A 15,244-nucleotide genomic window follows, 5' to 3' on the forward strand; every position below is an offset into this window, starting at 1 on the left:
ACTTCACTTGGAGAAAACAGATTTAAAATGACAACAAAGGCCCATATTTTTATAGTGTTGCTATGAGATAAACAATTCTATGATATGCTGGGTTTTTCTCCTAAGATATTATTGTGACCACTTTCTCCTGATCCTCTGTTTTGGTACTCCTCTTGTGGCATGGGGTGTGGTTATGGACATCAACATCTTCATTCATGTGTTACAAGCAACCTGACAGAGGAGTCTCTTCAACAATACAAAAAAAGGAAAAAAATGAAGGAAAAGAAAGTATGTTGCAAGGTGTGTAAAGGGTAGAAGACAGGCTCCTCTTGGAGGATGGGGAAGTGTGTCATCACCTCAGAACGTAGTTTACGGACACGGAGAAAATAACCGACAAAACTAAATATACCTCTGTATTCTCTATTGATCCTCTCTAAGCCACTCATAGAGAATTCCTACTCTGGATGAGGTAACCCATTCTCTAGGGAAAGGGAACTAATTAGCACATACTGCCTAATTTAATGTTCTTAACAGCCCTGCAAGGTCCATATTGGGAAATTAAAGCTCAGAAAGATTATGTACCTTGCCCAAAGGCATACACGTAGTAATGAGCTGTTAGACCCCGAAGCCATAAGTGTTTCCTCATAAAAAATGGGGGGTTGGTATGAGGATTATGTGAAATTTGTGTCTCATGTACAGTGAGACTAACATGACATTGTACAGTGAGAATCACGCATGTACCAGGGAGTGTGCGTATAAGGAGATGCCAATTCAAAGGGAAGAGAATGTTAAATAAGAAGTTTTCTTTTCCTTAAAAGTTGGGATGAATTTCCCTGGGGCCCTGCTCTTCTGCGCCTTCTCCTTCACTCCCAGACCAAGTTCCTCAGAGCAGCGGCTCTTCCAGGGAGGGCCGGGAACCCACACAGATGTCTGAGAGGCATTTCTAGGATAGACATGCAGTGCCCTCTGTGTCCACACTATCTCCGCTAAGCTCGAACCCCCACCCTAGTCAATTTTTTGGTCTCACTTCACTCAGACATTCTTGCATTCAAACCTTCATGGGGCCCCCTCAACACGGCAGGGCCTGTGTTCAGCGCAGGTGGACAATGATAAACTCCACAGAGGCCCCGCTCTCAAGGGCTAAGCTGAAGGCAGCAACCACACCACCTCACATCCGAGGGGAGGAGATGAGCGCTGGAAAGCCCAAAGGAGGGTCACTTAAGCCTCTCCAGGAGGAGACAATGCTTCTCCTGAGTCCTGAGGGATGAGTGAGAGGTAGGCAGGTGAGGTGTGGGGAAAGGGCATTGCCAGGAGAGGAAGGAGCTGCCTCCTCAAGGCATGGAGGTCAGATCTCACATCTGCCAGGATTCAGACCCTCTGGAGCAGTGGCTCTACAGAGTGCTTTCTGCACCAGCAGTCTTCGTATCCCCAGGGAACTTGTTAGAAGTATTGGTTTTCAGACCTCACCACAGACCATCGGAATCAGAAACTCTGGCTTGGGACACAAACTTCTGTGTTATTGAGTCCTGTAGGTGATTGTGGTACGTGCTGAGGTGTGAGAACCTCTTGCTGAAGCATAGGATGCTGGGCAGTGGAGAATCAAAAGGTTGGGGACAATCAAAAGGTTGGAGTTTTATGATGGAGGGTCCTATGAAAAATAAAATAATATGTATTTCAGTGTGACCCTGAAGTCAATGGAGAAATAATTGTCAAAATATTTCATTCATGTTTTACAAGCATCTTAGGGAAAGTGCATGATCAGTTTGGGTTTTTCCGATGAACTCTCCGGTTTTTAGACGGTTCACCTCTATTACTTACGTGTTCAGCCTGAATTCCAATCCTGGCTCCCCACTGCACCCCTTCTCAGTGGAATTATCCAATTTTATTGTCTTGTACCAAGGTGGAAAAGCTCTAATGTGGTTCTTCTAGTGTTTGTTTGTTTGTTTGTTTCCTTTTTCCTGCCATTAATACATGGTGACCACTCATTAGAGTTCCTTGTTTCATCAACAATGCTGGTTAGAAACATCTGTTAGACATTTACTTCCTGGGGTGGACAATTTCTCCCTCTTTCTCAAACTCAGTTTTTAAGATCTCATTATTTTGAACTCAATTCAATTCAATTTGTGGTTTGTTAAGATGGTCATACTTTGGTAGATTTTCTAGAATATGAAGGGTAGGCCATTTTGTGGACCCAAGGAGACTTCAGGACAAGAGCAGGTCCTATAGCTCACTAAGCTCTCCTTTTAGGTCAAGATAAAACCAGCACGCACTTCCCTCTGTGCCAGCGGTACTGAGAGCGCCGGTGCTGGCCGACTTCCCAATGGGCCCATAATTGCTGACCCAGCTGTCACAGTTTGTTTTCTGAGAAGGACAGAGTGCTGGAGGCATATTCTGGCAGATTTGATGGATGTTGGTAGCTTGTCAACAAACAAGCTAAAAAAAGGGCTCCACTGAATAAAAGATTCCAAGCTCGAATCCCCAAGTGAGCTGAGAAGGGTTCTTGTGTGGGTCGGTGACAGAGTCTGTTTTCTCACAGGCTGGAAAGCTGAAGCTCAAAGTTGACGGGAGAAACTATCGATTCACCTTAAACAACTTGTCCCACTCACACTCTTCAGCTATTCACTGCAAACATGATTTTCAACACAATTACAGTTTGAAGTTTATCTCATGATACATTGTATAAGAAAGATGATTATTATTCAGACCGTACATTTGCACTGAAGACCCAAGGGCTTCGGCTAGCAATCCACAAACCACAAAGGTTTCCACAGTCCACTCAAATTTGCACATATCCTCTACCAATTCTGTGACTTTTCCAGGCCTTGTCAGAAGCTGGTGATAACCTCAGATGAACTATGAAAACAATGTAAGTTTCCAAAGCTAACTGTGACAACTCCTAAGAATAATTTTTTTACAGAATTTCTGACATTTCTGTGTATGATAGCAGGTGAAAAACAGGATAGGTCTCAAGAAAACAACATAAAAAACAGTCATAGTACAAAAAAAAAATAAAAACTCTGCATTCCAACCCTAACTTTAGCAGATAGACTTTTGAACTCTTACAGTCAGACTTGCCTTCTTATATTGCCTAGGTTTTTTTTTAATATCTTAGACTTGTAGACATCTCTGCACACACTTAAAATTGTTTGCTACCTACAAAGATTATAGCAAAATAATGTATTCATTTTAGGGAACTTTCAAAGTAGTAGAGATCCTTTCATTTGTTTATTAAATTCACGGACAGATGTTGGGCATATTCTGTCCTCTTTTTGGTCACTCTGCTGAGCTGTGAGATGCAAAGATGATTGAGACATGGACAGTTCCATTCAGGGACTCAGATACAATAACATTAAAACCTGGCAAATGAATCAGTTTGATGATGTAGGCTGTGATAAGGGAAAACATAATGATAGTCCCTACAACTTATTACCCACATAGGGACTTGTGAGAGTGAAAAGGGGAGCTAGAGATAACTAAACTGGGATGATAAGCATAGTCTAGGACTATATGGACAAAGTGGACCTATGGTCACCCCAAGTAAAAGGTGTAGAGCAGGCAGTAAGTGAGAAATGGCTGGTCACCCCACTAAGGGAAAAATAGGTTAACAGAAGGTTTCATTAAGGGGATAATGTTTCACAAATCTCATTTACAAGTTCACGGAAAGAATAATCAAGGCAAAGGATGATACTGAGCAGCCAACCCCTGTTGTGAAAACAGCATAATGCGATCATGTACTGCTCCCTTGCTTCATACGACCATCAATGATCTTCAGCCACAACACACAAATGCTCCCTGAAAGGGTGTTTGCACAGAGAGAGACATTTAAATAGTAGTGTCAAAACTGGAGACGAGAGCTGCTATTTCTCCCTCCTAAAACTAGTTGGCATTTTTTCTAAAAAAAGATTTACCATGGTTTTATTTTGGAGGGAAATTGAACACTCTTTGTTAATAATTCTACCTGGGCACAGTCTGTGGAATTTAGTGTTAGGAGGCCAGTGGGGGAATAACAGTAAGTCACCCCAGTGACCATTTCAACAGGGAGTAAATGTAAAACAAACTGTGGGAGGCAAGGCCTTGACATTTGTGTGGACGCCCACTGCTGCTTAAAGTGATTGATCTCACATTAGGTCATTTTCCCTTTTAAGCTTCCCTTTAAAATCACCACCATTAGCATACGGGTCATGAGAATCAGAGCTATACAGTCAGTCCAATCACACACCAGGCAGCAGGATGTTAATTCATCAGGAAAAATTGTTAACCCTGGAATTTCCCCTCCTTTACTGGCCTTACAAAAGACTTTGTTTTCTTGACCTCCGCATTTACAAGCATATCTTTGTCTGTCTTTCCTAGCTACTAAAAACCCTTGAGTTCCTAAAGGGCAAGATTGTCTTATTTATGTCTAGAGCTCCAAAGCTCTATAGGAGAGGTAATGTTTATTGTCCATTGAAGGAGTTTTAAAATCCTCAATCAGAAAAGTTATTTAGGATAGATCAGAAAAGTTGACTTAATCACAGTGTTTTTTACTTAATGTGCTTTTATTGCACATGTATATGTATATTTGTCTCTTCATAGAAGAGATTTTTCAGTTAGTCCTATATGAACCAAGAGAAAGAAGAGTGGGCAAATTCCATTCTTTGACCAACTTAATTTTAAGACATATGTGGGCCTCAATTTCCTTATCTATAGAATGAAGGAATTGCAACAAATGATCTTGGAGATTTTTCCAGCTATAAAATGCTATGATTTCCAAAGCTGGATTCAAAGCCCACATTGGGGTCTCCAAGTCCCCAGGTCTGACTGCTGCCATCCTGTCCCTTCACTTCTCCAGGGTTTGCGAAACTATAAACTTGGTCTTTTGAGTGTCCCTGTGATAGAACCATATGGGCCTTAGGTGCCAACGATGAAATTTACAACTTCGAGGCCTCTACCATGTATGATAAATAGCTCCAACTGATGGAACAACAACAAAGAGGACAGCTGAAGCAAGGATGACAAAGAGATTTATTTGGGGAAAGAGAATATGACTTCAGCTCTGAGGCTGATGGATTTTGGATGACACCACTTGGCAATAATTAACCAAATAGGAGCAAAATCTTTTCTTTGTGTTGAAAGGAGGCAACTTGAGGTATAAAATGATGGTTGCAATTTTTAATGAGATTGGGAAGCCTGACAGATCATTATACCTTATCAGAATTTATAATGCTTTTTAAAATTAATTAGCTTCCCATATTTAAAGAAATTCAAATAGAAGCCCCAGACAGAAGTCAACCGGGTTTAAAGTCTCCAGATGGCCTGATAAAGGTGTAGGAACCCTCCAGACCTGGTGTGTAAAAAAGTTTACCTCGTTCCTTTGAGGTACAGGTGAGATGAGGTCCTGAATAAGAAGGAAACAGAAAAATGGAGAGAAGTTTGATGACCAGCTTAAATACCAGATGAAGGTAATTATGATCAGAGCTAACACTTTTTGAATGCATATCATATGCCAAGCACTATTTCAAGCAATTTGCAAATATGAAATGAGCACTATTATTACCTCTCCTTTCATAGAAAAGGAAAATATGTCCACAGATGACCCAAGATTGCCCAAGATTACACAACTAGTAGGTGATACAGCTAGCTTTGCATCTCTGCTGGTTGGAGTGTAGAGCCCATGTGTTTAATGGTACTGTATACTGTCTTTAAAGGTGTTTACGTTTAATTGAAAATCCTTAAGATTAGCAATCACAGACATGAAAGTGACAATGCAGTAAGAATGAAGTGGCTCTCAGAGTTAGAAGAAGGGTTTGAGAAGATGATTTTAAATTCTGGCTCCATATAACAATCACTTAGGAACTACAAAAAATACTTGTGCTGGGGACCCTAGCCAGAGATTGTGACTTAGTTGGAGTGTGGCCAGAGTAGGTATTTAAAAATAGTACATACTCAGGTGATTCTTTGCAGACATAGGTTTGATAATGCAGGTAAAGAATAAAGGAGTAGAGGTGTGTTAGCCCAGGGGGTCCTGGACTGAGCAGTAGTTTAACTTTGTCCCTGGGCGTCTTAGCTACATATGCTCAGGAATTGTAGGTTGCTCATTTTGGTCTTCTGAATAAAGCAATAATATGAGGATTAGAAGATAATGATGTTTTCCCTCGAATAAAATTTCTCCATGTTATATAACTAAACACTTCCAGACACATAGTGGAAAGCTCCAAAATATAGAACCAGTACAGAACTGCATTCAAATCCTGCCTCAGAATACTACTGGTTGTGCCACTTTGAGGAAGTTGTTCATTCAACAAATTTAATTGCTATAATTGAAATGAACCTCATTCTGTGCTGACAACTGGGTATCTAATTATGTAGGATCTTTGACCTTATGGAGCTCATAAACCGGTAGGTGAGACAAGTAATTCACAATGAAATGCACAAGTAAATAGCCAGTAAATTATCTATTTATCTAATCTCTATCTATTTAGCTATACATAGATATATATGTTTCTCTCTAGCTCTGTCTCCATCTCTCCATATATCTATCTGTCTATCTATATCTCAATTGTTGTACACTGAATATTTGTATGCCCCCAAAATTCATATGTTGAAACTTAATCCCTAGTGTGATGGTATTTGGAGCTGAGCTCTTTGGGAGGTAATTAGATCATGAGGGTGGAGCCCTCACGAATGGGATTAGTGCCCTTATGAAAGAGACCCCAGAGAGCTCTCTTGCCCCTTCTGCCAGGTGAGGACACAGTGGGAAGATGGCCATCTATGAACCAGAAAGTGAGCCCTCACCAGACACCAAACACCAGATAGTTGCTGTACCTTGATCTTGGACTTTCTAACCTCCAAAACTGTGAGAAATAAATTTCTGTTGTTTATAAGACACTCAGTCTATGGTGTTCCATTATAACAGCTCAAACAGATTAAGACAGTGATCAATGCTTTGAAAGAAAAGAATGGTGTATTTTAAGACAGAAAAATAGAGTAAACTTATTTAAATTGGGAATCAATTGGCACCTCTTTGAGAAAATGATAATAAAGCTAAGACCAATTAAGAGTTGAGCTAAAGAAGGCAGAGGGAGTGGGGAGCATTCCAGACAGAGGGATCAGCATATCCCTGAGATAGAAGAGAGCATGGCATGGTAGAAGGCAGAAGAAAAGCCACCATGGCTTGAGCCCAGATAAGGAGGAGATCTTGCTGGATGATAAGACCAGTGAAGTAGGCAAAGGCCAGATCCTAGAGAGCCTGTTATTTATACACAAGACTTTGGTTTTATTCCTAAGTACATGCAGCACTTTAAAAGGTTTTCGGGAAAAAGTGGCTCAACGCTGTATTTTATGATTTTCCCACTGGCTGTAGCAGAGATAATGGACTAAAAGAAAAGACGAGTGAAAGCAGGTTGCTGCATTAAAAATTTAGATGATAGAAGATGTAACTGAAGTAGGCTGGTGACTATGAAGATGAAGAGGAATGGATGTATTGTGATGATTTTTGGAAGTAATACTGATAGAGATTGCTGATGGATTTACTGTGGGAAGTAAGGGAGAGAAAAGATCTCAAGAAAGATTCTCAGGTCTGCTTTGGGCATCTGGCAGTATTTATTGAAAGGAGGAAGACCAGGAGAAGAAGACATTGAGCATGGTTGGAGGGTACAAGTTGATTAAGAGTTCCCTTTGGGATATGTTAAATTTGAGCTATTTATGACTTAACCAAATTGAAATATCAATCAGGCAAATGAATGTATATTTTTAGAGCTCAGAAGAAATATTTGGCCTAAGATGCAAATTACCTAACTTTTCAAAAAGTGAATTCACCTTTATAAATTTCAGTTTCCTTTTCTGTAGTACATAGGAATAGCAATTCTTATCTTGAGAGACTATTGTGAGGTTTAGAGTGGGTGTCACACCATATTGTGCACAGTAAATGACAGTAGGGGAGGGAGACGATGATGGTGGTGGTGGCACTTCTAATGGCAATTGCTAACTTAATGGAAAAGCTGCCACCAACAAGAAAGATCCTGGTCCTCTTTCCCTGAAAACGCCTCCATTCGTCACAGCTTAGGATGGTTGTCCTCATTTCCGCACCTCTTCCTCTCTTGCAGTCTCCACAAGAGATGAATTAGTTTACACTATTCTATGTTAACATCTCTATTTCAAGTGTGCATTTTTCATTCAGCGACTCAGCGAGGTAGCAGGACCCGTGTCCTTTATTTACTCGGTTCACCAGCATGAACATGTTTGGACAAAGACTAATCAATCTGAAAATTGATAAGAAAGAGAAAACATCCATATAAAACTTAAAAATCAGATACCCCAGTTGACAACAGAGGTGACAGGAGGAAAAATGGTAATGGAGGAGGTATTCAATAATTCTTATGAGAAACAATGTAGCCAGCTTGGTTGCCAGATACCCACAGGGAGAAGATGTGTCATAGCCAAATGAACTCAACATACAGCAAGAAGAGGTGTAACTTCTTCAGAATGAATATCTGTAAGGATTTTAAAATTATTTTTTATATATATATATATATTTTTTGTGAGGATATCAGCCCTGTGCTAACATCTGCCAATCCTCCTCTTGTTTTTGCCGAGGAAGACTGGCCCTGGGCTAACATCCGTGCCCATCTTCGTCCACTTTATATGGGACGCCGCCACAGCATGGCCTGCCAAGCAGTGTGTCGGTGTGCGCCCCGGATTCGAACCGGCGAACCCCAGGCCACTGCAGCAGAGCGTGCGCACTTAACCACTTGCGCCACTGGGCCGGCCCCAAAATTATTTTAAATTTTACCATGAAATTATTTACTCCATGGAATTATTTAGCAGTAGTAATCATAATAGGAAAAGATCCCGTGCTGTGGTCTTTGTAAAACGCAGTGGGAGATGGCATTTTATCCTACGTTTAGGCATAAAGAGAGAACCTAGGGCTGGCAGGAAACTGAGATTCCAGAGCCTATAATAATGGTAGCAAAGACAACCACAGACACAGATCTGAATCCGAAAGACAGCCCTTGCCTGATGGAGAATACGGTTAATGATTCCAAAAAGGCATCACGTACTGGCAATACAGGCATTTCTCCGTGAATATACACCTATGTGAGTGCCAACTGTCACTTGCTAAGCACAGACTGTTTGCTGGATACTCTGCTCTATACTTTATACATAATAACTCAAGGATGATATAGTCTTTAAAGTAATTACCACTGTCATTTACAGATGAGGAAACAGAGGTTCAAAGAAGTCAAGGGTGTTTGCTGGAAGGTTCATTTTTTTAAAAGCAGACCATTAGTTCAATTGTTCCTAACCAAGCACACAAAAGGAATCTGTTGCTCTGAACATCATTGTGACCACGGCAAGAAGACAGCCCTGGTGACCTGAAAGCAACAGGAACCTCAGTAAAGTAGAACAGTCACCCTGGCATTTATAAGAGGGAATGAAGGTGATCAAAGGAAAAAGATTTTAAAAATAATAAATATTTAGGGAAATAGAGACATGCTTTTACTTCTAGAAATTTCAAAACAGAATATATCAGAATAGGCTTAGGAGCCTCCAAACACCTTCACTTTGGGAACTGCAACCATGGATAATCTCAGTTATCCCAATGACAACAAGTGTGAAATATTAAAGAAACCCATCTATACGGAAGATTCTAATAAGCTTATGATCTTTAGAACCTATAAATTGTATATATGCATACAGAGAAAGGAGACCCCCCCCCATTAGAAAGAATACTGTAACTTTTAGAAATACAATAAAAACTTTAAATAATGAGTAAGGATGGCTAGCCTCCAAGTCCAAAACATTAAATACACATTAAATATTCGTGGAGCATAAGGCAAGCGTCAGACACTGATCTAAGTCCCAGAGAGCAGACAGGTAGGACACGATCCCCTCTTATAGAGTAGACTGGCTAGGCAGGGAAGCACCAGGTAATTTTAATTACAAGATAAGACCTAGAATTGAAGCATAAAACATAAAAGGTGGTCACACGACAAGGTCTGGGAGACAGAGAGTCTTGAAAAGCAGGTGATATGTGATCTAGGTGGTGACTGGCAACCGGGAGTCATCCTGGTGAGGTAGGAGGAGGAGATTTCAGAAAAAAACATCTGCAAATATGAAAAGGTGGAGTCAGGAGAGAAGCTCATGTCTGTGCAGAGAAGCGGAGACGTACACTGAGCGGAAGCTGAATATGAGGGACGTTGCAAATGAAAGAGGGCGGAGGACCAAAGGACTTGGGAAGTGCAGACTCGTGCAGAGGCTACGAGGAGCCCATGGAGGGGACGAGTCAATGCTCATTTCAGAACCGTCCTGGAAGCAGGAGGCCATCAGAGCAGCTCCAGAGTGTTGGGTGAGGAAAGATGAGGGACAAGCTTGGCTGGTGATAGGCAGGCTGTAGAACCCACAGAATGGAGTGACTAAAGCTTGCAAAAGAAATCTACAAGCATAGGACTTTTAAGCCAGATTTGGAGAAAGAAAAAGAAAAAGGGACAAACAAAATAAAATAAAATGCAACAAAACAAAACAAAAGCCTCCTTTTGGGGCAGACCCTGTGGTGTTGACAGATGAAAGACAATGAAACGCCTCAGTTCCCAGTCTGCTTTGACTTCTCCAACAAGGAGAATGCTTTTCAAATCAGAAAGGGTAGTCTTTCTTAGGAGGGAATTGAGCCTAAGAGAGGTTAGAAAAGAGCAGGGGCTATCTCCTACTGTGAATGCCTTTCCTCCTGCAGGCCAGAGGAATTCTATTTTAAGCTTCTGAAAGGAGGTACAGACAGCATGAGAAACAGAAGAGCAGAGAGAGGCAAATATCTTCATTTCACACCTTCTCTTTCCTTGCCTCTTTTGCACTAAGCATAACAAAACCATGCAGATTTCCCCTGCTTCCCTTTGTGCCAGCCCCTCCTGCGGCCTGGGACTCCTTTCTGCCAGGGAAGTGACTGCTCAACTGTTGAGCCTCAGCTGAGATCGAAGATGTCACCTGACTCTTTCTGACACCAACAGTAACACTTGCTGACTTTCTCCTCTTTGCCCCCTTGGCCCCTTTGCAGATTTCTATCAGGCACATACAATCCCTTATTGCACGTTTCTGTTTACATGCTTGTTACCCCATCTCTGACTATCAGCAATGTCAATCATTCAACAAATACTCACTGAAAGTGTAATGTGTATTCAACATTGTGAGGGGCATGGGGACACATGACAGGCACAGTTACCGTCTTTTTAAGGCTTAGAGTTGAGTTGGAGGAGACAGATGTCAAAAAAAAACAATTACACAATTAATTAACGAAATGCAATCATAAAAAGTGCTTCAAAGGGAAAATGCAGGACTTAAAAACATCCAGAAAAGTTCTTATTTTTCCTCATATCCCTAAAGTTTTGCGTGATCCTTGGTATATCTTAAGTGCTAAATAAATGTTGTCAACTGAATGAATAAACGAGTAAATGAATGAATATGCAAATATTTCCAAAATGGTAAAAGTTTAAGTCTTAAGAAATTATAGAGCTATAAGATTTATACCAATCTTTAGCAATATACTCAAATGGAATTTTGAGAAAAATGTTATAAGCCCATAGAAAAAAATGAGTTATCTAGAAACTACAATGGTTGTATTAATAGCAAGGAATTCCAGATAAATTACGTGGTTTCCCATAGTGAGACAAGGAGACTGGACTGATACATGTATCCATCCATTCCACAAATATTCATTAAATACCTATTTGTGTCTATTAGGTGCTGGCACTTAATAGGCAAGGTACCTGCTTTCCTGGCACTTACATTCTGGTGCAGGAACTTGGAGAAGCAAACAACAAACAAGTAAGCCAAAACAAACAAACAAGATTCTGGTTTGTGGAAGGCACCACAAAGAAAACAAAAGCACATCATATAACCGTGGGTGAACGGTTGGTGCACAGGAAGTGGGGTAGGTGACTTGAGAGCGGAGATCAGAGAGGACTTCTCTGAAGAGATGGCATTAGAACTGGCAATCACATTGGCCAAAGGAGCTAACCATGTAAATTTTGGGGAAAATTGTTTTGTGCCTAGGGATCAGAAAGTGCAAAGGCCCTGAGGTAGAAAAAGTCTGCCATGTTTCAGAAACATGAAGAAGGCCTTTACGGACAGAGAAGTAAAAAGAAGTTGAATAAGTAGGCATGGAACACTCAATAAGGAATTTTACTTGCCAGTAAGGAGTTTCAATTTTATTTTAAGTGAAGCAGTCAGGAGAATGATATAATTATATTTTTTATTTATAAAGATCACTTTGGCTACTGCACAGAAAATGAATTTGGGGAGATAGTGTCATGGAGCAGGAACTCTAGGTAGGAAGCTATTGAAATACTCTAGGTGAGTACTGACAGAGGTGTCTACTCAGGAAGGCAGGAGAAGTACCTGAATTTAAGATGTGTTTTGGAGCCAGGAACTGGTAGAGCAACTATGAACTATAGATAAATTGATTAGGAGTAGAGGTTCTGGGAAAGAAGGAATCAAGGCTGCTCCCTAGGTTTTTGCTCTAGGAAGTAGATGAATAGCAGTGCCATTTACTGAGATAGGGGACATGTGCATGAGTAGGTATTCAAGAGTTCTGCTTTTGCTATATTAAACTTTAGATGTTTATTATAGTTTCAAGTGGAGATACCAAGGATATTGTATATATAATTCTAGAAGTCAGGCCAGGAGGTACAGATATGGAGGTGATCAGCATACACATGATATTTAAATTTGTGGAATGCTATAAATTCAGCTAGGCATAGAGTACAGATGGAAAGTAGAAGTCCTGAGACCAAGCCCTGAGAATGAGGAGAGGTAACAAGTGAGACAGAAGGGAAAGCCAGGGTTTTATAAAGTGGAAACAGCTAATTGAACCAAATACTACTGAGAGGCTGAGGGAAGAGAGAAAAATGAAGTAACCATTTGATTTGGCTACATGGGGATCACTGGTGGTCTTGATGGAGGTAGTTTCTATAGAGCATTCTGCATTACTGAGGGCTTCCCTGAAGAAATAGAACCAGCAGGTTGTATATATATATAGAGAGAGATTTATTGCAACAAATTGGCTTATGGGATTGTAGGGGTTGGCCAGGCAAGTTTGAAATCCGTAGGGCAGGCTGTCAGGAGGAGCAAGCTGGAAACTCTCTGTCAAGAGCCAAGGCTGCAGTGCACAGGTAGAATTACTTCTTCCTTGGGGAAACCTCAGTTCTGCTCTTAAACCTTTCGACTGAATCAGGCCAACCCAGATTATCAAGGATAATCTCCTTCACTTGAAGTCAAATGGTCACAGCTGTTAACCACATCACAGCAACACCTAGATTAGTGTTGGGTTAGATAACTGGGGACTATAGCCTAGCCGGCTGACACAGTAAACTGATCACCACATGTCAGGGAGGTGAGCTGGGAGAGACAGGAACTAAAGCCACGTTTTGGAGAGAAGCTAATCCGGGAAGAGGAGGGCAGAGGAGAAGAGGAGATAGCTGCTAAACAGGGCCATAGGGCTTTTGGGTTGTTGCTTTGTTTAATAGCTTATACAGCAAAATTTTATGTTTATAGGCATGACTCAGTAAAAATGGAGATAAGATGATGTTGAGAGAGTTTGGGGTCCAGATGACATGCTCAGGCATTGGTTTTAGATAGAAACTGAGAGACCTGTTCTTTTTTGCCTAAGGGAAAAAGCACCAAGGCCCCAGGACTGCTACTGAAGATGACAGACTGCCAGCTGAGGATCATTACAGAGAAGGATGTTCTGTGTCCAACAGCTCCCCAAGGTGGTTCACTTCCCACCACTCGCATTATTTACCTGAGGCTTATTTTCCCCTTAGAGGATGCACTCACTAGATGTGGAAGTTTCCTGGAGAGGACGCCACATAGGACTGGGCTACCTCAAAGGCAAGAGCTCTCAGGTGGGCCTAGAATTGCGCTATAGCAGATCTGTGAACTTCCTAATATTATAGATGAATTTGCATGGTACTGTGGGCACTTTTCTTAAGAGGTTCCCTTGCTGCCATCAGATTCTCAAAGGGGTCCATCACCAGAAAGAGATAAACATGTTGCTCAAAAGTCTCTTTGAACCCTACAGTCTATTATTTAACTTGATGCTACGAGTTTTTCTGTGCAAGCATAAGAACAATGGGCATTAAAAACAAGGATAATACTGGCCCAGTGGTGTAGTGGTTAAGTGCAGTGCACTCTGCTTTGGCAGCCTGGGTTCAAGGGTTCAGATCCCAGTCACGGACCTACACCACTCATCAAGCCATGCTGTGGCAGTGACTCACATACAAAATAGAGGAAGGCTGGCACAGATGTTAGCTCAGGGACAATCTTCCTCAAGCAAAAAGAAGAGGATTGGCAACAGGTGTTAGCTCAGGGCTAATCTTCCTCACCAAAACAAACCAAGGATAACTGACAGGATTGAGAGAAAACAAAAGTATAAGGACATGTTAAAGAGTAACAGGATTATTACAACAAAATAGATGGCTGAAGTAATAATATAAACAAACTTTTTATTTCAGCAGGAAAGCTTCATGTTGTACTTAAAAATAAACCTCCTAGTTGTGACAACTATTACCAAGAGAAGAGGTAACCGGAGAACCTAGACCCCCCAGAGATCCTGGGATGGGAAGCATATACCCTTGTAGGTGTTCTTTGCTTTGTGATGTAAGGGCCAGAGTGGAGGGCAGTGTCCCCTTAGCCTACTGGTTTGATGATGCATCTGTTCTAAAGCACATTCTTTCTGAAAGTTCCTGTTCAAGATAAAGACAGTGGTTTCACAGGTAAATCTCCTCTGTGCAGGACTTTATTTTTAGTAGACACTCTATGTCCATAGTTTCCCTGGGAACCTTGTTACCACTTAGTTCTCTGGGTCCCTATCCCCAGAAATCATAATCTAGTATGTATGGGACAGGGCTAGGGAAATGCATTTTTAAGGAGCAGTCCAGATGATTCTGATATAGGCATTCACTTGATCACACTATGAAAAACAGTGCAGGCATGTGGTCCCTGAGGCATTCCTGTGTCCAAATCATTGACCTAATTTATATTAAAGTGATAGTGATCAAATTTGTTCATTCATTAGGGGTCATTAGGTTTTAGAATATAAGTAGGATATGTCACTGCTAAGGCAGAAAAACACTTTATTATGATGCAATTTTATATTCAAATATAAAACCTTCAGGGGAGAATTACAGGGATGGGAACCTTTCCTGCATAATTCTCACCATATTCTAGAATGATTGCCAGTTCTACCATGTCTACAACCTTCCTTGTATGCAAGATGGAGCTTTTAAATTCAGTACAAACA

General features: G+C 41.0%; 1 protein-coding gene across 3 annotated transcripts in view; it reads right to left on the bottom strand.

Annotated features, from left to right (window-relative positions):
• The window catches only part of CNTNAP5 (contactin associated protein family member 5), a 760,035-nt gene that overhangs the window by 411,913 nt on the left and 332,878 nt on the right, over positions 1-15,244 (bottom strand). The window lies entirely within an intron of this gene.

Source organism: Ceratotherium simum, chromosome 9 (genome assembly GCF_057802395.1).
Source record: "Ceratotherium simum simum isolate JZ-2026a chromosome 9, ASM5780239v1, whole genome shotgun sequence".
Classification (NCBI taxonomy): domain Eukaryota; kingdom Metazoa; phylum Chordata; class Mammalia; order Perissodactyla; family Rhinocerotidae; genus Ceratotherium; species Ceratotherium simum.